The sequence below is a fragment of the Schistocerca piceifrons genome, chromosome 2 (genome assembly GCF_021461385.2).
Source record: "Schistocerca piceifrons isolate TAMUIC-IGC-003096 chromosome 2, iqSchPice1.1, whole genome shotgun sequence".
NCBI classification, from domain to species: Eukaryota; Metazoa; Arthropoda; class Insecta; order Orthoptera; family Acrididae; genus Schistocerca; species Schistocerca piceifrons.
The window spans coordinates 145,361,494-145,385,706 of NC_060139.1; positions in this window are offsets into that span (position 1 = coordinate 145,361,494).

Consider the following 24,213-nt stretch of genomic DNA (forward strand, 5'->3'; position numbering starts at 1 on the left):
TCATTCTGCATAAAGAATACACATTCTAATATTGGACGAATCACTTAACATTATCAAGATTATCCAAAAACCTGAAAGTACTTGGAGTGCTCAAAAGAAGGAAAAGCTTTCGAGCTTGCGTATTGTGAATTTTTGCCCATCAAGCAATAATAATACGACCAACTTCTATGGAAACTGTAGTAGACATGTTCGTAAAATTTTATCACCTACTAGTTTCCAAGTTATAAGCAATGAGTAGTAAATTTTCAGCATTGCCATATATTACAAAATGAACGTATTGCATCATGAAATCGTAAGGCTTGTGTTAAATTGTATGGATATATATACTGAGGTGACAAAAGTCAAGGGATACCTCCTAATATCATGTCGGACCTCTTTTCCCCCATATAGTACAGCAACTCGACGTAGCATGGACTCAAAGAGTCGTTGGAGGCCCTCTCCAGAAATACTGAGATATGCTGTCTCTATAGCTGTACATAACTGCGAAAGTGTTGCAGGTGCAAACTTTTATGCAGGAACTGACCTCTCTCTTATGACCCATAAATGTTCAATGGGATCCATCCCGGGCGATGTGGACTGCTAAAGCATTCACTGGGTCTGTCCAGAATTTTCTTCAAACCAATCGCGAACAGTTTTATGCCAGTTATATGGCACATTCTCGTCCATAACAATCCCACCGTTGTTTGCGCACATGAATGTTTACAAATGGTCTCAAAACAGCCGAAAATAACAATTTCCAGTCAATGATCGGTTCAGTTAGACCAGAAGACCCAGTCCATGCCGTGTAAACACAGCCCAAATCATTCTGGAGCCACCACCGTCTTGCACAGTACCTTGTTGACAACTTTGGTCCATGGCTTCGTGGTGTCTGCGCCACACTCTAAACCTACCACTAGCTCATATCACTGAAATCGGCGCTCATCTGACAGACCATGGTTTTCCAATCTTCTAGGGTCCAACCGATATGGTCACGATCCCAGAGAGGAACTGCAGGCAATGTTGTCTGCAGCCATAGCCCATTAACGCTAAATTTTGCCGCAATGTCCTAACGGATTCGTTCGTCGTACGTTCCACATTGACTTCTGCGGCTATTTCACGCAGTGTTGCCTGTCTGTCAGCGCTGACAACTCTGCACAAACGTCACTGCTTTCGGTCGTTAAGTAAAGGCCGTCGACAACAGCGTTGTCAGTGATAAAGGTAATGCCTGGAATTTGTAATTGTCGGCACATTCTTGACACTTTGGATCTCGGAATATTGAATTCCGTAACGATTTCGAAATGGAATATCCCGCGTTTCTGTCTCCAACTACCATTCTGCGTTTAAAGTCAGTTAATTTCCGTCGCGCTGCCGTAATCGCGTCGGAAATCTTTTCACATGAATCACCTGTGGACAAATCATAGCTCTGCCAATGCACGGCGATGCATGCGTCACTACTGCCGTCTGTATATGTTCATGTCCCTACCCCATGAAATTTGTCACCTCAGTCTATAGTATCTTTGAAAAATGAATAAGGCCCAAACTAATAAAATGTCACCTGACTATTCTCAACTGTGCTCCTACAGACACCTATACTTACATAGCGCAATGGAACATATCTCAATATATCCCGAAGATTTGCAAGGCAGAAATTCTATTTTTGTTTTCATGTATACATTTGCTGTAATTCACGACATCACAAAACAAGGGAATAAAATATCGAGTAGCCATCATCGCTTTCGAAGTGACTTATCTCAGTTGAAAATAACTCTTTGTAAACACCTGCTACCAGGTCAAACGGTTTTTGATTGGTAAAGCTGAGATGAATTACGTACAAGAATATTTAGGTTAATTTCTTCCACTCAGGCACTTGGCTACGTCTAAGGTTTGCTCTCTTCTACTACCTGAGAAAACTGATGATTCATTTAATTAATTTTACGGTAGATGCGAATTTAAATAATAGGTACGAGATTTGCACTAATTCCATAATTACTGTTGCACCTCAAAATTTACAAAAGTCTTACATAATTAAAATGATAAATGCGCAAACACCTGCTGCTCTCAGTATAAACATACGAAGACCTGTTCCCTAATACTTGTTTGAAGATGGTATGAAAAATGCAAGATCTGTTTGGTGAAATAAGTACGAACTTACTAAACCTGACCACGAGTTAAATTCAGTTCATAAACAGAGGAAGACCCACCGCAGTGCCATTAGTGCTAATCTGCTACACATTCGACAAAAAGATGTAAGCAACCACACTGCTCGAATGTAACCCACCAGTTTTTTTAAGAAAAAGTACACATTAACCTGTGTTGACGAGCAGACAAATAGAGAGGAGCAGTGTATGTTTGTTTTTCGCACGTCCTCAATACGAATTTACTACTGGACTCACGCATAGCTCTCTCTCTCTCTCTCTCTCTCTCTCTCTCTCTCTCTCTCTCTCTCTCTCTCTCTCTCCCCATTCAGTGCCTCTTATTTTGGCGACCCTCATTGCCATTTCATGCCAGTGTTACGCCTTCTATCCACATCACTGCCGAAACATATAATACTTCAAACACCTGTCTGACCATCATATGCAGGTTTTAGCGACCACTTCATGTTCATTACTGTCAGGCTGTTCGCAACCACAAGAACACTCTCACTCCAACTGCACAATCCAGTTGCTACTTCCTCGTTTCGAATCCAACCTGTCCAAATACGGCCACCACGAGCTTTCTCGAAACACCACAAGCAAGACACAAGTAGAGCAGATGTAGCACGTACAATGCGTAAATCTATCAGTGTACTACAACTAGAAAGGTAAATGGAACATATGAAAGAAATCTGATTAAACCAGACAGTTTTCAAAGTATAATTCCTATTCCTACATAAGTGTTTTTTCCCAGTTTGTATCCAATTTTAAAAGATTAGGTCATACTGACTCGGAAGACATATCTATTTAATAAGTTCGAACAGAACATCAGAGTTAAACCAACAGCCTGGTTGTATTGAGGTTACTATTTAATATTATGAACAATACAATCCACACATATTATAAAAATTGATGTATGTGTATTTGTATGTTCCACATCTCCTCCTAAACCATTGGGCCGATTGCAGCCTAACGTGGTACACTTATCACTTACTGTCTGGAAAGAATTCCTGTGTGGATAAGAAGCACGTACCTTTCACAGGGGTGAGGATACACGTGTAACCCCTGACGAACGAATATCCAAAATTTAGTCATCCAGTATTTGAGAGTGATGCTACTTGGTGATTTTCAACGATCGTTACACATAATTTCAAACCCTTACGAAACCTTTTCGCACTGACAACCCCTACAAAATGATGAAAGAAAAAAAGTTTATAGCTTACTACATTTTCGCTGTCCACGCAGTAAAACGCGACGTTTTAATTTATTACATCTTTATTACTAATTTTATTCCCGACACATTTTGCAAACAGGATTCAAGCATACCACTGAAGGTACCAGGAAAACTATTTCGTTGTGTGACACATAGTTCAGGAGATATGACGTCACGAATACTGAGACTGGAGAAAAACTGCCGCATCATGCATGATGCTTCAATTTATTACGTACACTCCTGGAAATTGAAATAAGAACACCGTGAATTCATTGTCCCAGGAAGGGGAAACTTTATTGACACATTCCTGGGGTCAGATACATCACATGATCACACTGACAGAACCACAGGCACATAGACACAGGCAACAGAGCATGCACAATGTCGGCACTAGTACAGTGTATATCCACCTTTCGCAGCAATGCAGGCTGCTATTCTCCCATGGAGACGATCGTAGAGATGCTGGATGTAGTCCTGTGGAACGGCTTGCCATGCCATTTCCACCTGGCGCCTCAGTTGGACCAGCGTTCGTGCTGGACGTGCAGACCGCGTTTGACGACGCTTCATCCAGTCCCAAACATGCTCAGTGGGGGACAGATCCGGAGATCTTGCTGGGCAGGGTAGTTGACTTACACCTTCTAGAGCACGTTGGGTGGCACGGGATACATGCGGACGTGCATTGTCCTGTTGGAACAGCAAGTTCCCTTGCCGGTCTAGGAATGGTAGAACGATGGGTTCGATGACGGTTTGGATGTACCGTGCACTATTCAGTGTCCCCTCGAGGATCACCAGTGGTGTACGGCCAGTGTAGGAGATCGCTCCCCACACCATGATGCCGGGTGTTGGCCCTGTGTGCCTCGGTCGTATGCAGTCCTGATTGTGGCGCTCACCTGCACGGCGCCAAACACGCATACGACCATCATTGGCACCAAGGCAGAAGCGACTCTCATCGCTGAAGACGACACATCTCCATTCGTCCCTCCATTCACGCCACTCGCGACACCACTGGAGGCGGGCTGCACGATGTTAGGGCGTGAGCGGAAGACGGCCTAACGGTGTGCGGGACCGTAGCCCAGCTTCATGGAGACGGTTGCGAATGGTACTCGCCGATACCCCAGGAGCAACAATGTCCCTAATTTGCTGGGAAGTGGCGGTGCGGTCCCCTACGGCACTGCGTAGGATCCTACGGTCTTGGCGTGCATCCGTGCGTCGCTGCGGTCCGGTCCCAGGTCGACGGGCACGTGCACATTCCGCCGACCACTGGCGACAACATCGATGTACTGTGGAGACCTCACGCCCCACGTGTTGAGCAATTCGGCGGTACGTCTACCCGGCCTCCCTCATGCCCACTATACGCCCTCGCTCAAAGTCCGTCAACTGCACATACGGTTCACGTCCACGCTGTCGCGGCATGCTACCAGTGTTAAAGACTGCGATGGAGCTCCGTATGCCACGGCAAACTGGCTGACACTGACGGCGGCGGTGCACAAATGCTGCGCAGCTAGCGCCATTCGACGGCCAACACCGCGGTTCCTGGTGTGTCCGCTGTGCCGTGCGTGTGATCATTGCTTGTACAGCCCTCTCGCAGTGTCCGGAGCAAGTATGGTGGGTCTGACACACCGGTGTCAATGTGTTCTTTTTTCCATTTCCAGGAGTGTATTTGCTCCTATTCATGACGCTTTAATTTATTACGTATTTATTACTACCTGTAAAAAAAGTTCAAATGTGCGTGAAATCCCATGGGACATAACTGCTAAGGTTATCAGTCCCTAAGCTTACACACTACTTAACCTAAATTATCCTAAGGACAAACACACACACCCATGCGCGAGGGAGGACTCGAACCTCCGCCGGGACCAGCCGCACAGTCCATGACTGCAGCACCTGAGACCGCTCGGCTAATCACAACACATTTCGTAAACAGTATCCACACACGTCGCTGAATGTACACACGAAAATATATCATTTACGACACGTCAAACACTGAGAAGTGTGAAAAATGGCGTTTATATTTATTACTTGTTTGCTACTAACTCTAATCAAAACACATTTCGCAGACAGCAGCCACTCATACCACAGGATGTACCTACAAAATTATATCATTGTACAACATGTAGCGCCCGCATCTCGTGGTCGTGCGGTAGCGTTCTCGCTTCCCACGCCCGGGTTCCCGGGTTCGATTCCCGGCGGGGTCAGGGATTTTCTCTGCCTCGTGATGGCTGGGTGTTGTGTGCTGTCCTTAGGTTAGTTAGGTTTAAGTAGTTCTAAGTTCTAGGGGACTGATGACCATAGATGTTAAGTCCCATAGTGCTCAGAGCCACAACATGTAGCTCAGGTGATACGACGTCGTAAACACTGAGCTGCATGGTGAAATTTGCTAGTGATAATATGTTCACAAATATGTGTGAAATATATATATTCGTGTTCGTGTGTGTGTGTGTGTGTGTGTGTGTGTGTGTGTGTGTGTGTGTGTGTGGCGTGTAATATGTCTGAAATGTTCGTACACGGACAAAGTCGCAAGTGAAACGCTCATGCTAAACCCCTGGGACGATTTCAGCCAAATTTGGTACACACTGTTGGGGTAAGAACCACTAGGCTTCTATAGAGGTACGGCTCATGACGTAGACAGAGGAGGGTAGAGAAGATGGTGGACAAACAATGAGTAGAAGAAGGGGATGGACACAGGTAGAGGGAGCAGGAAGTGGACAGAGAGAGGAGGAGGAAAATGGATAGAAAGGGGAGAGGAGGAGATGGTCAGAGAAAGGAAGGAGGAGAACATCTCAGAGAAAGAAGGAAAGAAGAGATGGGCAGAGAGAGGGGAGATGAAGGAAGGAAGAGGAGATGGACAGAGAGGAAAGAGAGATGGGCAGTGGGAGAGGAGAGGAGGACATGGACAAAGAGAGGGGAGAAGAGGAAGTGGACAGAGAAAGATAAGAAGAGTAGAAGGATAGAGAGACGAGGCAGGAGGGGATGGACAGTAAGAGGAGGATGGGGAGACTGACAGCGAGAGATGGAGAAGGACATGAGGAGATAGGGGGAAGAGGAGATGGACAGAGAGAGGGGTGGAGATGAACAGAAAGGGAAGGAGCAGATGGACATAGACAACGAGAACAGCAGACCGGGAGAGGGATAGGAGAAGACAGAGCGAGGGGCAAGGTGAGATGAACAGAGAGTAGTAGGAATGAGGGGGACAGAGAGAGACTGGGTGAAGGAGATTGACAGAGAGGGGGAAAAGAAGAGATGGACAGAGAGAGGAGGAAGGAGGTGATGAACTGATACAAGATTCAAATAAGGACATACCTGGGCAACGCCAGATATTCAGCTAGCCATTCAATAACATTGTTTTGGCCATTGTGTTGTTGTTGTTGTGGTCTTCAGTCCTGAGACTGGTTTGATGCAGCTCTCCATGCTACTCTATCCTGTGAAAGCTTCTTCATCTCCCAGTACCTACTGCAACCTACATCCTTCTGAATCTGCTTAGTGTATTGATCTCTTGGTCTCCCTCTACGATTTTTACCCTCCACGCTGCCCTCCAATGCTAAATTTGTGATCCCTTGATGCCTCAAAACATGTCCTACCAACCGATCCCTTCTTCTAGTCAAGTTGTGCCACAAACTTCTCTTCTCCCCAATCCTATTCAATACCTCCTCATTAGTTACGTGATCTACCCACCTTATCTTCAGCATTCTTCTGTAGCACCACATTTCGTCTTTGTGCTGTTCGTCTTCGGTGCTTAGACGCTCTGAAAGAACGATAGAAATACGGTCGATACATTGGCTTTTTGTTATACTTTTAGTTTCAAAATGACGCGGTGCAATACCCAAAAGGATTTTACTAAAACTGACAAAGGTCGAGTAAGTCCTTGCACTTCTGTAATCTCCGTCTATCGTCTGAGTCTAGAACCTGTGTCTACCAGTGGCGACCAGCCTTTCGAACGGTGTGGCGGATCCTCCCGGCCCAGGACGAGCTGCACGGCGTGGCTTTAATCTCCAGTTTCTGCTCGGCTACCGCTTCCAATCTCCACGGGCTGCCTCCAGGAACTCGTGCACCTGGCAGCTGCGGCATTAAGGCGTATTCTGAAAGAAGACGTCCTTTCAGCAGAGGCGGGTGCTGTAATATCGCGCGACGGAGGAAGCCAAAATCCCAGATTATAATTGCGGACTGGCACAGAGTTTAAATTTGCGACGAAAGACATCAGGTGTCTCATAGTATCTAGATTACTACACTAATGAACTGTTTCTTAAAAATGGTGTTCGTAGAAATTAATGGAAAAGTCTCTGTAAGTCTGTCTTTATGCAAGACGGTTGCGGGACCTCGACTGTTCAGTATAAAATGTCAGATCAAAACATCAACATCCAATATCCAAAATCACTTGACAACTCAGTCGCTGGGGCCACTGTGTTAAGAAGAAATCTGCGGATACCAGACACTAAATGCTGGCCCAACTTGACTGGACCAGATCATGACGCCTGAAGATGGCTTAAAGTAGCGCTGAAACTGGTTGCATAGATAAAATAGAATTGGAAATTTGAACTGCAGAAGTTGTTTTCATTTTACATTTTAATGGAAAACGTTCTTCGTGAACTTGCGTATGAAGCGCAGTAATAGATCAATATCACTTCACTGCTTCTAACTTGAAAGTTCTTGCAGGAATTTGATTATGTGTAGGATTTATTTACATTTCATCCTTGTCTTTCCTGTTATCATTCTTGTCGTATTCTACATTGAAACTTGCATTTATCACTATTCATTGGAATTTTGTTCATGCTAAAGATGTGTAGGAAACGATTCGAATGGTTCCTGTCTAATGAAGCTTACCGACTTTGCTGATGAGATTCTACACTCCTGGAAATTGAAATAAGAACACCGTGAATTCATTGTCCCAGGAAGGGGAAACTTTATTGACACATTCCTGGGGTCAGATACATCACATGATCACACTGACAGAACCACAGGCACATAGACACAGGCAACAGAGCATGCACAATGTCGGCACTAGTACAGTGTATATCCACCTTTCGCAGCAATGCAGGCTGCTATTCTCCCATGGAGACGATCGTAGAGATGCTGGATGTAGTCCTGTGGAACGGCTTGCCGTGCCATTTCCACCTGGCGCCTCAGTTGGACCAGCGTTCGTGCTGGACGTGCAGACCGCGTGAGACGACACTTCATCCAGTCCCAAACATGCTCAATGGGGGTCAGATCCAGAGATCTTGCTGGCCAGGGTAGTTGACTTACACCTTCTAGAGCACGTTGGGTGGCACGGGATACATGCGGACGTGCATTGTCCTGTTGGAACAGCAAGTTCCCTTGCCGGTCTAGGAATGGTAGAACGATGGGTTCGATGACGGTTTGGATGTACCGTGCACTATTCAGTGTCCCCTCGACGATCACCAGTGGTGTACGGCCAGTGTAGGAGACCGCTCCCCACACCATGATGCCGGGTGTTGGCCCTGTGTGCCTCGGTCGTATGCAGTCCTGATTGTGGCGCTCACCTGTACGGCGCCAAACACGCATACGACCATCATTGGCACCAAGGCAGAAGCGACTCTCATCGCTGAAGACGACACGTCTCCATTCGTCCCTCCATTCACGCCTGTCGCGACACCACTGGAGGCGGGCTGCACGATGTTAGGGCGTGAGCGGAAGACGGCCTAACGGTGTGCGGGACCGTAGCCCAGCTTCATGGAGACGGTTGCGAATGGTCCTCGCCGATACCCCAGGAGCAACAGTGTCCCTAATTTGCTGGGAAGTGGCGGTGCGGTCCCCTACGGCACTGCGTAGGATCCTACGGTCTTGGCGTGCATCCGTGCGTCGCTGCAGTCCGGTCCCAGGTCGACGGGCACGTGCACCTTCCGCCGACCACTGGCGACAACATCGATGTACTGTGGAGACCTCACGCCCCACGTGTTGAGCAATTCGGCGGTACGTCCACCCGGCCTCTCGCATGCGTACTATACGCCCTCGCTCAAAGTCCGTCAACTGCACGTACGGTTCACGTCCACGCTGTCGCGGCATGCTACCAGTGTTAAAGACTGCGATGGAGCTCCGTATGCCACGGCAAACTGGCTGACACTGACGGCGGCGGTGCACAAATGCTGCACAGCTAGCGCCATTCGACGGCCAACACCGCGGTTCCTGGTGTGTCCGCTGTGCCGTGCGTGTGATCATTGCTTGTACAGCCCTCTCGCAGTGTCCGGAGCAAGTATGGTGGGTCTGACACACCGGTGTCAATGTGTTCTTTTTTCCATTTCCAGGAGTGTATGTTAAGACCTGAATGGAATTTGTAAGTCCTGTCAAATACCGGTTTTATTTATTCAGCTGTTTCACACGAGTAGCCTTTCGAAATCAGTTTTTCAAGTTGCCGATTTAGTCAGTACATCAGTTGTTTCTCTTACATTAAATATGAGGTGGACAACTTCATGCTCACTCTAAAACTTCTTCTTGTCCTTCACTGTAAAAATATTCACTTCGAACAGATTAGCCGGCATTTTTTTTAAAGCAAATGGGAACCTGACAATTAAAGTACGTTAGAAAACGGTTGAGCTAATTAAACCGTAGTTCCCTAATTGCTCTTAGAGTGTTTACATGACCAGCGAGAAATGGCATTAGCAAATTGGTTTTCGAAAATCAAATGCGGGAAGACAAAGTGAACGTACTGACTGAGTAATTTTGTTACAAATAATTTATCTTTCCTTTAAAGCTTCGACATTGGTGATCGTAAAATAGTAGTTTAAATGGTGAGTATTATTTATCTTTATTTACTGTATTTGTTTTAATGTTAAACTTCGGCTGTTGAGAGTAATAAAGAGTTGATTTGGTCGGTATCTAAATTCATGACTACTTACAAGCCGGTTAGGATACTAGTTTTATACGGCTTTTTTGTAGGTTCTAGAAATAACAAGAAGAGTAATGTTAAAACTTCATTGTAGATCTGTTGTGCAGTGCGTATCTCACCAAAACCTGTGTTTCAACCGTGATACCTCACATTACTATATGGGGCGTGATAAACAGTGTACTAAGAAGGGTGGTATTTATTGCGTAAGAGACATCATTTATGAACGGTTCGCTGATGACAATGCTACGCTGAGTGAAAGTGAAGAAGAATTACAGGATCTTCTGAATAGACTGAACAGTCTAATGAGTACAGAATGTGAACTGAGAGTAAATCGAAGAAAGACGAAAGTAATGAGAAGTAACAGAAATAAGGACAGCGAGAAACTTAACATCAGGATTGATGGTCACGAATTATATGAAGTTAAGAAATTCTACTACCTAGGTAGCAAAACAACCAATAACGGACGGAGCAAGGACATCATAAGCTGTCTAGCACTGGCAAAAAGTGCATCCCTGGCCAAGAGACGACTACTAACCTTAATTTGAGGAAGAAATTTCTGAGAACGTACATCTAGTGCACAGCATTGTATGCCACTGAAAGATAGAAACCGGAACAGAAGAGAATGGAAGCATTTGAGATGTGGTGCTACAGATGAATGTTGAAAATTAAATGGACTGATGAGGTAAAGAATGAAGAGGCTCTGCGCAGAAGCAGAGAGGAAAGGAACATGTGGAAAACACTGACAAGGAGAAGGGACTTGATGATAGGACATCTGTTAAGACATGAGGGAATGACTTCCATGACACTAGAAGAGCAGTAGACAGCAAAAAATGTAGAGGACGACAGAGAGTGGAAGACATCCAGCTGATAATTGAGGACGTGGTTTGCAAGTACTACTCTGAGGTGTAGAGACTGGCACAGGAGAGGAAATCGTGGCGGACCGCCTCCAATCAGTCAGGAGAATGATGAGTCAAAAAAAAATCGGGTATCGCTTCCCATTGGATCCTCATGGGGGAGGGAGCAACGCACATTTCAATACTAGTTTCGTCGTCAACATAAGTTGAAAATTTTAACGATGAAGCTAATTTTGTTCAAAAATAGTTAGAAAATAGAGGTATTTACGAAAATTTTGGCTTTTTACGCCGCCACAAAAATGGTTCAAATGGCTCTGAGCACTATGGCACTTAAGATCTGAGGTCATTAGTCCCCTATAACGTAGAACTACTTAAACCTAACTAAGCTAAGGACATCACACACATTCATGCCCGAGGCAGGATTCGAACCTGCGACCGTTGCGGTCGCGCGGTTCCAGACTGTAGCGCCTAGAACCGCTCGGCCACCCCGGCCGGCACACCGTCACATATACTGCCTGAGTGCTGCTATATAGTATTATGATACTCTAACTTGTTCTTGAATAAAGATTCATATTTCATGTTCAGATTAGCTCCAGAACGCTTCTGTCTAGTAGTACCAATTAAATTTGTGTAATGCACCAAGATCCTCTATAGCGCCCGAGGAAAGTTGGTCTGAGCCGGAAGCGTCCTAGTGGCTGAAGAAATTTCGTAAGCACTCTCAGCCATCTGGATGTCATACAGATAAGTGAACATCCTTATCAACCCAGATAGCATTCGTTTGATGTACTACTCCAGTTAGTATTAGAGAAAGAGGGTACCACAGATGATATCGCCCGTCTTCTCTGTGGCTCAGGCATCTTGTGTGTGACGCCCAAGAGTATTAACATTTTAATATAATTAGGGAATCCATCAGATCTATAGTATTTTCCGATAACTTGACTTCCCACCATAGTGGACGATGGGAAAACAGGAGTGTGATGATTAGCAATTATATATAAATTATACTATAGCTGTGAAGATGGTTTTTAATGTCTGTAATACGTTATCGATTTCCAGACTACCAGAGTCATCTTCGGATGCATCTGTGAATAGTTCCCACAACCTGGCTTGGAATATACATATCCTGACTTTCCACAATAGTTACAAAATTGCTAATGAGTTAAAAAACTTAAAATCAATCCTCGCAGCCAGAGGCTAATTTATTTATAATTTCTTATCGTCCTACAGCTGAGTTTCTACCAATCACCACGATGGAAAGTCACTTTTCTACGCCAAGAAATCAGAATTGTTGTCAGGTTCATCTGAAGACAGGACTGGCAGTCTGGAAATCGATTATCTAAACAGAAACTAAAAGCATTGGTTTTAGCCTTCAACTAATTTAATTATAATTACGAATCATCACACGGCTCCTTTCCCACCAGCCACTACAATGGAAAGTCTCGATACATGCAGAGTGTTTTAAAGTCTTTGAGCCAAACATCTAAAGGTGGTTGATCTCGTCATGGGTAAAAGCATTCGTTGCAGACAAAATGTTCGCTGATGCTTCGTGGCAACGCCGGGCATCCTTTAGTATTCGCCGGCCCTGGGATGACTACATTCCACCGAACTATCAGGGTCTACTAATCAAGTGTGCTGCATACTACCAATCCGAGTAAACTTGTAAAATGATTTTCATCAAGAAAACCATAAGAATGAGTGTCACTAAACAGAGAAAAATATTCTAGAAGTGAATCAAGAACTTTAATTTTTCTGGGCTTACTACCTTTCGCACGGAGCGGCGACTGGGTGTGAACACCACAGAGTGCTTACACCCTGCCACTTTCAGAGGCATAACCAGTCTCTTAACTACGCCTCTCGTCGCTGGGAAGCGTAAACAGACATTTTTGTCGCTAACAGAAGCTGTTCCCAACGACGTGGTCAGTCACCTCATAATTTGAAACACTATGTACATTCTACGCCAGGAAATGGAAACTGTCACAGGTGCATCTGAAGCTGAGGCTGCATTTCTGAAATCGACTGTCCATTACAGAAATCAGTATACGTCCTTGCAACCAGAAGCTAATTTATTTATAATTGCAATTATTTTTCGACAATTTTAATTTTGATGTAAGTCTTCTCAGTTTACAGATATTAATATTCACCAGCCGAGAGGCTTCTTTGCCTGAAGGAGGTTACCGCTGCAGAGGCCGAGAGGATGGGATGGGATGGAGTTGATGGTAGCTAAGACCTGGAAGGTAATTGCAATGTGACAAATCTCTTCCCTTCGATATAGCTTCTAAAAGTGATGTAGTTTGTCGTATAGAAATATCCATTTAGGGGGGCAATAGAAAACAGAGCGAAGAAAGGCGAAAGGTTTACTTGTTGAGTCTGAGTAATGAAAGAGCACCTAGCAGTCTCAATCCCTGTCAGTCTTCTGAAGTGTCGTACAGTAGGTGTCCACTACACTGAGACTCATGCTAAGGGCCAAATTGCTGAAAGTCTTGTACTGAGAGTTCATGTACTCGGAGTTAGTATGAGCCTCTAACAAAGTTCGTGAACTTTGCCCTTCACAGGCAGTTAATTACTTCATGTTTTACATTATCTGAAGATTAACCGCACGTCTGTAGTCTGCAGTTACCTGTCTGGACTTTACCTCCTGCAGTCTAGGTGACACGTCATCACATTCCATTATCACTTCTCGTTGTCCAATGTATCAACAGATTGTATGTCCATAGTCCGCCACCAGTAGCTGAGTGGTCATCACGACAGAATGTCAAACCAAAGGCCCCGGCTTCGATTACCGGCTGGATCGGAGATTTTCCCTGCTCAGGGACTGGGTGTTGTGTTGTCCTAATTATCATCATTTCATCCCAATCGACGCGCAAGTCGCCGAAGTGGCGTCAAATCGAAAGACTTGCACCCGGCGAACGGTCTACCCGACGGGAGGCCGTATCCACACGACTTTTAAGTTAATTTTATGTCCATGCCTGTAAGTATGATCAAATACATTGCTTCCGAGGCAACACAAACCGAATCTCTGACACGCTGAACAAGTTAACTGCTCGGCAGCTATGGTAACACAAATGCTATCATGAGATGTTAAATACAGTGTACTTTCAGATAAAGCGGTGTGATACGATCTTGTGCGAACCACATCCGTGGTCCTCCTAGAGGAGCTGCGAATGTGTATCTAAAAAAAATTAGCTACACAGATCATTCAAAACATCAACTGTGTCACTTATGTTCGAAAAATCATGTAAATCATATTTTTTCGTGTTTTCCGATATTTTTACATAGCCTATGTGTAACTGTACATGAATGTTTATGCTCTTGTTGCTTACTCCACCAGGTCTTTTTAGCATTCATATATGATTCGGATCCTTCCACTAAGCTAGAGAAAACCTACAAACTGTCTGCGAGACTTTTTGTTCCTCTTCTAAACGCCTACCAGAAAATAACTTCCGCCAACACGCAATGCTTAACTACCTAAAAAAGGTATTTTATACAACGAAACAAAACATAGCTTGTGAACATTAGGTAGTGAGACACCTCCATCTTCTTAAAAATCCCAGCAACTTCTTGTATCACATATTAAGTCCGTCCTTATCCAAAGCTGATAGTCATCCACGCGATGCTCATGCTACAGTCCAGACACTTTATGCGTTATAACACCCATTTTTAACGTTGAACATTCGACTTCATATGAGACAGTCATAGTTTTTTTTTTTGTATTTCCTTTAAATGGCTTCCACGCTAATTTTTTTCTGCTAGACCTATTGCTGATGCAATATTGCCCACATGTAGAGGAATACGGAAGAATGTTCTGCCGTTCCACTATTAAAACCTGTGTATGTATCATTATCCTTCTGCCATATCTAGTTTAGATTAGAGATTATATTAGAATCTGTTTTCATTCCATAGACCATGTCGGAAAGTGTAACATAAAAAAACAGAACATTTGAATATAATACTCACTTCCCTGATCATTTGTCAGGAGACTGTCAAGAGATACCAAAATATAACATTAATCTGGAACTGCTAAAAATCACAGAAATAATACACAAATTCCCATTACATCCTCTGTATAATGTTTCTCTTTTCTTTTCTTTTTCTTTTTTTCTAAGTGTAAGTATGGTGTCATCCATCTCCTATATCTCTATATACTGCTTAAGATATATGGCAAATTTAGATTACTGCCTCTGTATAAATGCAAATGTCCTGTATTCTCATTTCATCTGCACGTTTTTCCATATTTTTTCCATACTCTGTGAATAACTGTGCAAGAATGCTCCATTTGATTACCTTACCATGTTTCTTTACCATTACACATTACTGCCACCAACTCAGAGAGAATCCACAAAGCGTGTGAAAGATCATGTGTTCTTGTTTTTTAAAATTGTCAACCCAGAAAAACTTCTGTAACAAATAACTCCAATTCTTTATACATACTAAAACGCATATGGTTTGCAATGGAAATTAAGTGGTGACATCAGATATCTTAAATACAGCTTTAAGCCAACTGATTCTAACTCCATGATAATCTAACAACGATAACCTCCATTTTTTTTCTTTCTTGAACGTTAATAACACAGAAAATAGCCCAATTACAGCTGCCAATGCTTCATATAAACTCTAAAGCTGTTTTGTGCATAATATTGTTAAGTGATACAAACGTCAAAATTATTAAATCTGCTTTTCGCCCCATATTTCTCTTCTATCTTATTCCTATGGCTTCTATGCGAGGTACTCAATGGCTGTAGTTGAATTATCATGCAGCCTACCTCAAACGCATGTTCACTAAAGTTACTAAGCAAAGGTTTTCAGGAAGTATGTTGTCGCTCTTCCATGGAACCCTATTTTGTGCGCAGATGAGAAACCAGTCCGGGGCTTGTATATGTATACCTCCTACTATCAGGCTGAACAGTCTTGATAGTAACTCTTTTAAATATGGACTTTGTTTCGACTGAATATTCCCAATACAAATTTTCGTTGGTATGTGTCTAGATACTAACATGAAACATTGTAGAGCGTACATATATTTGCTCTTTGCTACGTTTGGGGTACTGGCTATGACTCGTGTCCTTAATGCCTCTGTTAATATACGACTATCTTTCAGTATGGGTAGAAACTTAGTAGCAGATGAGGGCGTCTCACTCAAGAGTATGGCAGCAGCAGCAGCGTTCCTTGGAAACTAACGTGAATATGATTGCATTCAGTACAGCACCACGCATTTTCGTTTGTTTTAAATAAAGTGCTTGTGTATCTTGTTCCCATAATACGGTTGTGATAAAGGTTTATTGTGTAAACTTAGTGGTGTCGAGTGTGCGATTATTTCTCCACTGTTGTTTACAGGTCAACTACAATCGTATAGTGACGTCATTGGTTTTAAGACGCCTCTACGTTATTTTTTATACTGGCGGTGGCGACTGATTGAAGTATAAGAACACATGTAATGCCTTTTTTCTTCGTTATTTATAAAACTACTAAATGTAGGCCTCTAGTGATGTCACACATTACTAATAGAGGCCAAGACTTGATGAGTATTTGTTACAAGGTGTTAATTGTTTTAAAGCGGGATACCGGAGCAGTTTGTTACAGTAACCCATTGCAGTAACTATTAAACATTTAAAATAAGTATTTACATATATTTTAGATTTGACACTTGGGTATTTGGAGAATAGTGGTCAAAAATTGAAGAAACTGAAAACACCTGTGGGAGGCGATTATAAGAAGGAATGTTTACAGAAAATGTCAAAATGGTTCAAATGGCTCTAAGCACTATTGGACTTAACGTCTGAGGTCATCAGTCCCCTAGACTTACAACTACTTAAACATACCTAGCCTAAGGACAGCACACACATCCATGCCCGAGGCAGGATTCGAACCTGCGACCGTAGCAGCAGCACGGTTCCGAACTGAAGCGCCTAGAACCGCTCGGCCAAAGCGGCCGGCCAGAAAATGTCATGATATCATTAATTTATAGTAACTTAGCCACGTACTGTAATGTCAATGTGTCTGACGTAATAAATAATCATAGTATTTACCGCTATTTTGGAGAATATACCATGATCTCATTAAATTACAGTAAAATTATTGTGGTATATAGTAATTCAGCCATACCACTGTCTTCTAGAAGTGTTACCTTATAAATTATGGTAATATTTCCGTAATTTTTTGAAGTATGGTAACTCTGCTGCTGGTGATCCTTTACCTCGCTATGGAGCACAGGGCACAAATGATGGGGTTCATGCTACTGAATAAGTAAAGGAGTAGGAGAAGGGAAACTCGATTCCTGTTGGTGTAGAGAGAGAAAAGATAGGGGAGGCTTTTATTTTTTTAACACGCCTCAGGGGCTTGGATGGACACGAGTAACCTCGAAACACGCTAGCTGCTTTTCTCGCAAATTTAGACATACAAGTACCACAGGGCCGTAGGCAGACATGGGTGACCTCAACATATGGTGCTTCATCGCCAAAGATGCAGGTATCCCCTTGGGAGTGAGGGGGGTTCCAGAAGTCTTATCACCTTGAGGCATGATCATTATCTGTTCTCGTATGCTCATTGATATCCTACTCACTCTCATTTCTTTTAGGCGTTTGAAAATGGGATATTTCTAGATTTTAGCACAATATCCTAAGTCAATATCAGTAGTGACCTTCTTGGAACACTGCTTAAGGATGACTTGTTTTTTATTAGCGTAGGCTAAACCCATTTTCCCTACACGCTCCTAAATAAGGCCCCTTCCCATCAGGCAATGTTGTTGCTTCCGCTGTGTTATCATGAATATGCATTTTGTGAGTTGACGAGCATTGCGCTCTAATTTAAATGTATGGCTGAAAGAGTCAGCCTACTGGAATTGTGAAACGAACCCTGTCGTCCAGGACCGCGTGCCACGCAGGGCGCAGATTCACCATGAAATGGGGAAACTCACAGGCGTCTATTGTCTATTGAGGCCTAAGCGCTGTAGTGTGCGACTGAGACAGACGAGAACCTACGTCATAGGGAAACCCAGTAGCAGCCGCTGTGGCCAAGGAAACGTAGCAGTGTTAAATATGGCGGACCTAAGATCGACCATAAAGGGAAACATTTTATGAAAAGTATTTAATTCTGTAGTAATGCAGGCAATCAAGCCACAGTAATTTTAATCTGCCATCTTCCATAACTTTTCATCGTTATCTCAACAAAATTTGAATATTGATCATATCTGTAATAGTTTATGATTTACTGTTAAAGTGAAATTAGCAAGTTTGTAACAAAGACCTGAGTGCTAAAATCTGAACGCTTTGGTCGACCTTAACGATCAAAATTTCATGTAGAAGCGCCTCGTTAAAATGACAAACGTCTTAAATATCAACTCTGTAACTTTATTTGTTTAAAAGCTCTAGTAAATTTAAATTATCAGTATTTTCAGTTAAGCATCGTATCATCATTTCCTCCACACAAAATACATTGAACGATGAAAGCATGACGCCTTATTGAATAATTAGGTAATAGAATGTTTGTTGCAAAGTTTAGTGCATAATAGTTACTTTTGTTCTTTATTTATTTATCAGAAAGCACACTGATGCAAGGCTGCTAGCCATGACATTCAAAGTTAAGAAGGAAATTGTATTGGTTTTATGTAAAAGAATTTAACTTTTATTATGTAATGGATATTATTGTTACTTTATTTAGAACGTGAAAGTGGTCAAGCTTTGACTATTTAAATATGTTAAAATGTAAAGTAATGTACAATAAGCTGTAGCCAATCAGAGTTATGCCTTTAGGAAAGGGAACTGCGCTAGTCAGTTCAGCAAACATGTTCGGAGTCCTGGAAACGCTGTCGGAGACGGGCAGAGGGCAGTTCTGGTCGAGCCACCAAAGAGTGCATTTCGGCTGTAGACACCAAAGGGTACAGTTCATATTGAGACGCGAAAGCGGGCAGTCAGTCTTTAGGCAACTAGGAAGTGAAACGACTTAGAAAATCTCGCGTTGTGTGGTATCGCGGGACATAGCCCCTGAACAGTGAGCAGCTGCGCACCTGGTGTGAACTCTAATTTTTCGTGTAAATATCGAGGTGAAGTATTGGACTTGTGTTTCGCGATGAGATTGTGAGTGATCGAGCTGTGTTAAATGCATATGCGCTCGAGTGTAACAGTAACTCTAAATACGACCACTTTCGCTATTAGTTTGCTTTCTGAATAAACATTATTCTAACCAAATCGCAACTGTGTGGCCTACATCCGTTTTGGGTCGTTAATTTAGTTCCCGATATTGTTATTATTGTTATTATATGTTATATTAACTTTCTATTTCGCAAACTTACAATCAGCCAGACAATTTAACCAAAGGGTCACAAGTGTCTAATTTAAGGCGTGTAATGCGACACATGTGGTTCAACCCCTAAACGAGTAGGAGCCAAGACATTTCCACGAAATGGAACCGCATGTGAGCCCGAACATCTTTAGGATGTTAGCTCGCAATTTCAGCTGGGTGTTTGTGAGTGGCTTTTGAGCCTTTACTACCACTGCTGCACCTTCCAAGTGCTGATAATGCATCGGATATTTGAATGAGTGATAATATTCCACACGTTATGTAGATGGTTGTTAATATCTCTCCACTGAGTAGTTTTGCTCTTGAAGCAACATGCGACGCAATTGTACCAGCGAATTCCGCAGCTGCTGCGAGGTATTGCCTGGGTCCGTACACTTGACACTAGTTTGAACTGTTTTAATTACTCTTTTCATTATATTTTTCTGCATTTTCTTCATCTTCTTCCCCATCCTTTTCGTGCCCGTGCCCATTTAACTTTAGTTTTCACTGCATCAGTCAGTGCTAAAGCAAATAATTTTACGCTGTACTTAGTGACTTTTACCTTCACTCTACACCATTTTTCAACCAGAATCTGGTTTGCTCATGTTTATCTGAAAAACAGTATCAGTCCATTGCATAAGCAATATCATACTCTTTAACATTACATCTAACGGGTTGAGTCCAACAACAGCTGTATTTAACTACTCCCTCTCATTTTTTTACAAGCCGAGAGATTGAGTAGCCAGGTATAAGAACTTCTATAGCTAAGTTACTAATAACACAATAAAGTATACATTCACCTTGCTTCTTCTTCTCTTTGTTCATTGCTCGAATGCCTTCTGATGAGTAATATACTAGAATCTAGACAATGCTCTTACATATTAGTTGCTGCAAAGCAGTAAAATCCTTAGTCTGTTTGAAGATGCTGGTCAAGAAGCATATAGTTCAACATCCCATCAGTCACTGATGAAAGTAGATTACAATTAAAATCACAAACTGTTTCTAATATAATCTGACATATCATGAAAATGATCTCAAATTTTATATATAAAAAGAACAAGTATTTAAATATTTGAACGATATTGGACACTTGACGTCTTCAAATAAAGAAGTTCAAATAATGAAGTTCTACCGTTTTCGATTTATATTTTTATGACATTGCTTGTGATAAGCAGGATCATATGAAGATTTCCTTTTCTATGGGCCTCCATAATGGTGTACACAGCTTTTATTTATCTCAGGCATAAAATTGGATACCGTCAGATCACCGAAGTGCTGTCGGGCTTACTCAGCCCTTGTGAGGTAAATTGAGGAGCTACTTGATTGAGAAGTAGCGGCCCCAGTCTCGTAAACTGACAACGGCCATACCCCTCCATATCCGTATCCGGTAACGCCTATAGGCTGAGGATGACATGGCGGTCGGCCAATACTGTTGGGCCTACTGAGGCCTATTAGGAATGAGTATATCGTAAAATTCCGAAACAGTGGATTAGAGGTAATGCTAATGTTAATATTCTTTCCAAACGTGTAATTTGAGGCATGTACATAATGTGTAGAACAATGAAACAATTTAAAATCAGAGATGATGCAATAGTCTATATTAAAATTGAGTGGAACTCCACAACAGCTGTTTCTTGTGTTTTCACTCTACGACTACCGATTTCATAGCCTGGAGGTATATCTTCAGGTTATATCTGCATTCAGAATAAAACTACATAAGTGAAAGCTCCAGTAGTCAACATAATATACCGAACAAAGTAGACAGTAATGCGATGTACTCACAAAACTAATCATTATATGTCACGAATTCCAAGGTACAAGTGCACGTAAAAACATGTCACTTCTCAGTAAAACCTTGGGTGAAACGGCAGATGGGCCACCTATCCGAATCATGCATGATCACTAATACATTTCCAAAACACAGTCAAACGGAGAGTCTGTAACATTACTATCGATACTAACTGTAATGGTCAATGGTCAATGTAGCTTTCTGTCTGTGTTTTTTTTTTTTTTTTACTTAATGTGATTTCTGTACAGCTATTCTCTTTGATACAACATCCACGTACATTTTTCATTGATTATTTGTGATAATTTATACAACTGTAATTAATCTATAGATATAATTAACCTATAGATATAATATCAAAAGTTATGTGTTGTGAAAGAATGAAAATGTTATATTTTTCCGCCTCATGCACAGGGAAAGTGGGTTTCTAATCATATAAAACTTCGAAGTCCCTCTGCAACGGAACTGCTATGCGGGAATAGAAAAGGTGGATCTGGCGGTCGAACTGCAAAGCTCTTTTGTGGCATGAGTCAGTTGGTGGCTAAAAGGCAAAGAGTGCGCATCTTCCGAACTGAATGAGGTGAGAAGAAGAGCAAGATTATATAACATAGCCTCGGATGCGGAAGTAATACGACTTATTTTTCATGCCATACTTTGGTTAGCTCTGTACTATGAAAATCCGACGCCAAGAAGAGAATTTCCAGAGTCTGTTGCACAGGAGGAGCCGTGGATATTTTCGTCGCCTTTTTGAATAACACAGGAGATTGATGGTGCCTCCACCTTCATTTTAAATGGACCAGTTATGTGGTTTCGGTTTCACTAATAATTTTGTGTTCTGTAAACTTTGTGTTGAGCCACTGTAACTTATCCTTAGTCATTTACCAAGACAGGGTCCTACCCCAAGTATTATGATGAATCCACGTGTCCTGTTTTACTGAACTGAAAATCAATTATTTTCCGTAACGAAAGTTAACTAACTTTGTGTAGTTGTAAAATACATAATTTTTAGTGAGCATAAGTTTTGTAATACTCCACGTAGTTTTCATAAATGGATAATTGAAGTATTCAGTTCAAAGATTCTTTTTATTGAAATAACAGTATTTCCAATTTCGTGTGTTATGTAGTTAACAGTTTTTCCCGTATTGTGTTATGACTTAAGTGTTCAGCCACATTCTGAATCTACCGATAAATTGGTTTCTGAGTACACACGCTAATTGTTGAGCCAAATCTAATGGTCATAGTGCAATAACAGCAATCAAGAATAAGCAATTGGCTACATTTATTCAAACCATACACATCCAGATGTCACATATGCCGTTTGCGTTAAATTATATAAGGTAGTGAATATTCCTTGAGAATTCAAATAATAATCAGTACAAAAGACACAATTACGTCATAACTATTTCACTATTAGTAATTTCCTATGACAAGACTGACAGAAGAATCTCTTGTCCACATCAGTAATGCTCCACCATTAGTAATCATTTACCTGCTATCGTCATCATCTTCCTACTGTATTGTATATATAGTAAGTGTGCTGTATCGTTCAAATCAATTCACTCTTACGTTACTTGCTAAACTGTGCTACTGTCTTGTACCTTATTAGCAAACCAGAAGTTTAATAAATGGGTTCAAATCGCCCTTAGCACTATGGGACTTAACATCTGAGGTCATCAGTCCCTTAGAACTTAGAACTACTTAAACGTAACTAACCTAATGACATCACACACATCGACGCCCGAGGCAGGATTCGAACCTGCGACCGTAGCGGTCGCGCGGTTCCAGATTGTAGCGCCTAGAACCGCTCGGCCACTCCGGCCGGCAGAAGTTTAACCCACATAGTTAACTTTCTTTACGAACCATGATAGTACTGGGCCACTTAAAACTGTAAATGCAAGTCTTACAGTCCAGACTGTATACCAGTTAGGTTCCTTTCAAAGTATGCTTACGCAATAGCCCCACGCTCAACAATAATATACAGCTGCTTACTCGACAGAGATCCGTATCCGAAGTCTGGAAAGTTGCACAGGCAAGACAGACAATAGGAGTAATCCTCTAAATTATAGGTCCATATCATTAATGTCGACATGCAACGAAATTTTGGAACATATAATGTGTTCGAATATTACGAATTACCTCAAAGAGAACGGTCTGACACACAGTCAACACGGATTTAGAAAACATCGAGGAAAAAAAAGAAAAAAAGAGCTTTGTACTCACACGAAGTGTTGAATGCTATTGACAATGGTTTCAAATTGATTTCGTATTTCTAGATTTCCAGAGAGATTTTGACACTGTATCTCACAAGCTGCTTCTAACGAAATTGCACACCTACGGAATATCATTTCAGTTAAGCGACTAGATTAGTGATTTCCTGTCAGAGAGGTCTCAGTTCGTCGTAACAGACGGAAAGTCGTCAAGAAAAGAAGAAGTGATTTGTGCGTTCCCCAAGGTAGTGTTATAGGCCTTTTGCTGTTCCTTGTCTATATAAATGATTTAGAAGACAATCTGAGAAGCCGTCTTAGGTTTTTTGCAGATGATGGTGTCGTTTATCGTCTAGTAAAGTCAGCAGAAGGTCAAAACAAACTGCAAAACGATTTAGAAAATATATCTATAAGGAACCGAAAGAGTGGCAGTTGACTTTAAATAATGAAAATTGTGAGGTGATCCACATGAGTAGCATAAGGAATCCGTTAAATTTCCGTTACATGGTAACTCAATCAAATTTAAAAGCCGCGCGGTCGGCGCGGCTCCCCCTGTCGGAGGTTCGAGTCCTCCCTCGGGCATGGGTGTGTGTGTCGTCAGCGTAAGTTAGTTTAAGTCAGATTAAGTAGAGTGTAAGCTTAGGGACCGATGACCTCAGCAGTTTGGTCCCGCAAGACCTTACCACAAATTTCCAAATTTTAAAGACTGTAAATTCAACTAAATACCTAGGAATTACAATTATGAACAACTTAAATTGGAAAGAACACATAACAGAACACTTAGAAGATGCAAAAGATCTACTAAAAAGACTGCCCAGAGTAAGCTCGTCCGTCCTCTGCGTTGTGGGATCCCTACCACATAGGATTAATGGAATATATCCAGAAAATTGAAAGAAGAGCAACACGTTTTGTATTACCGAGAAATATAGGAGAGAG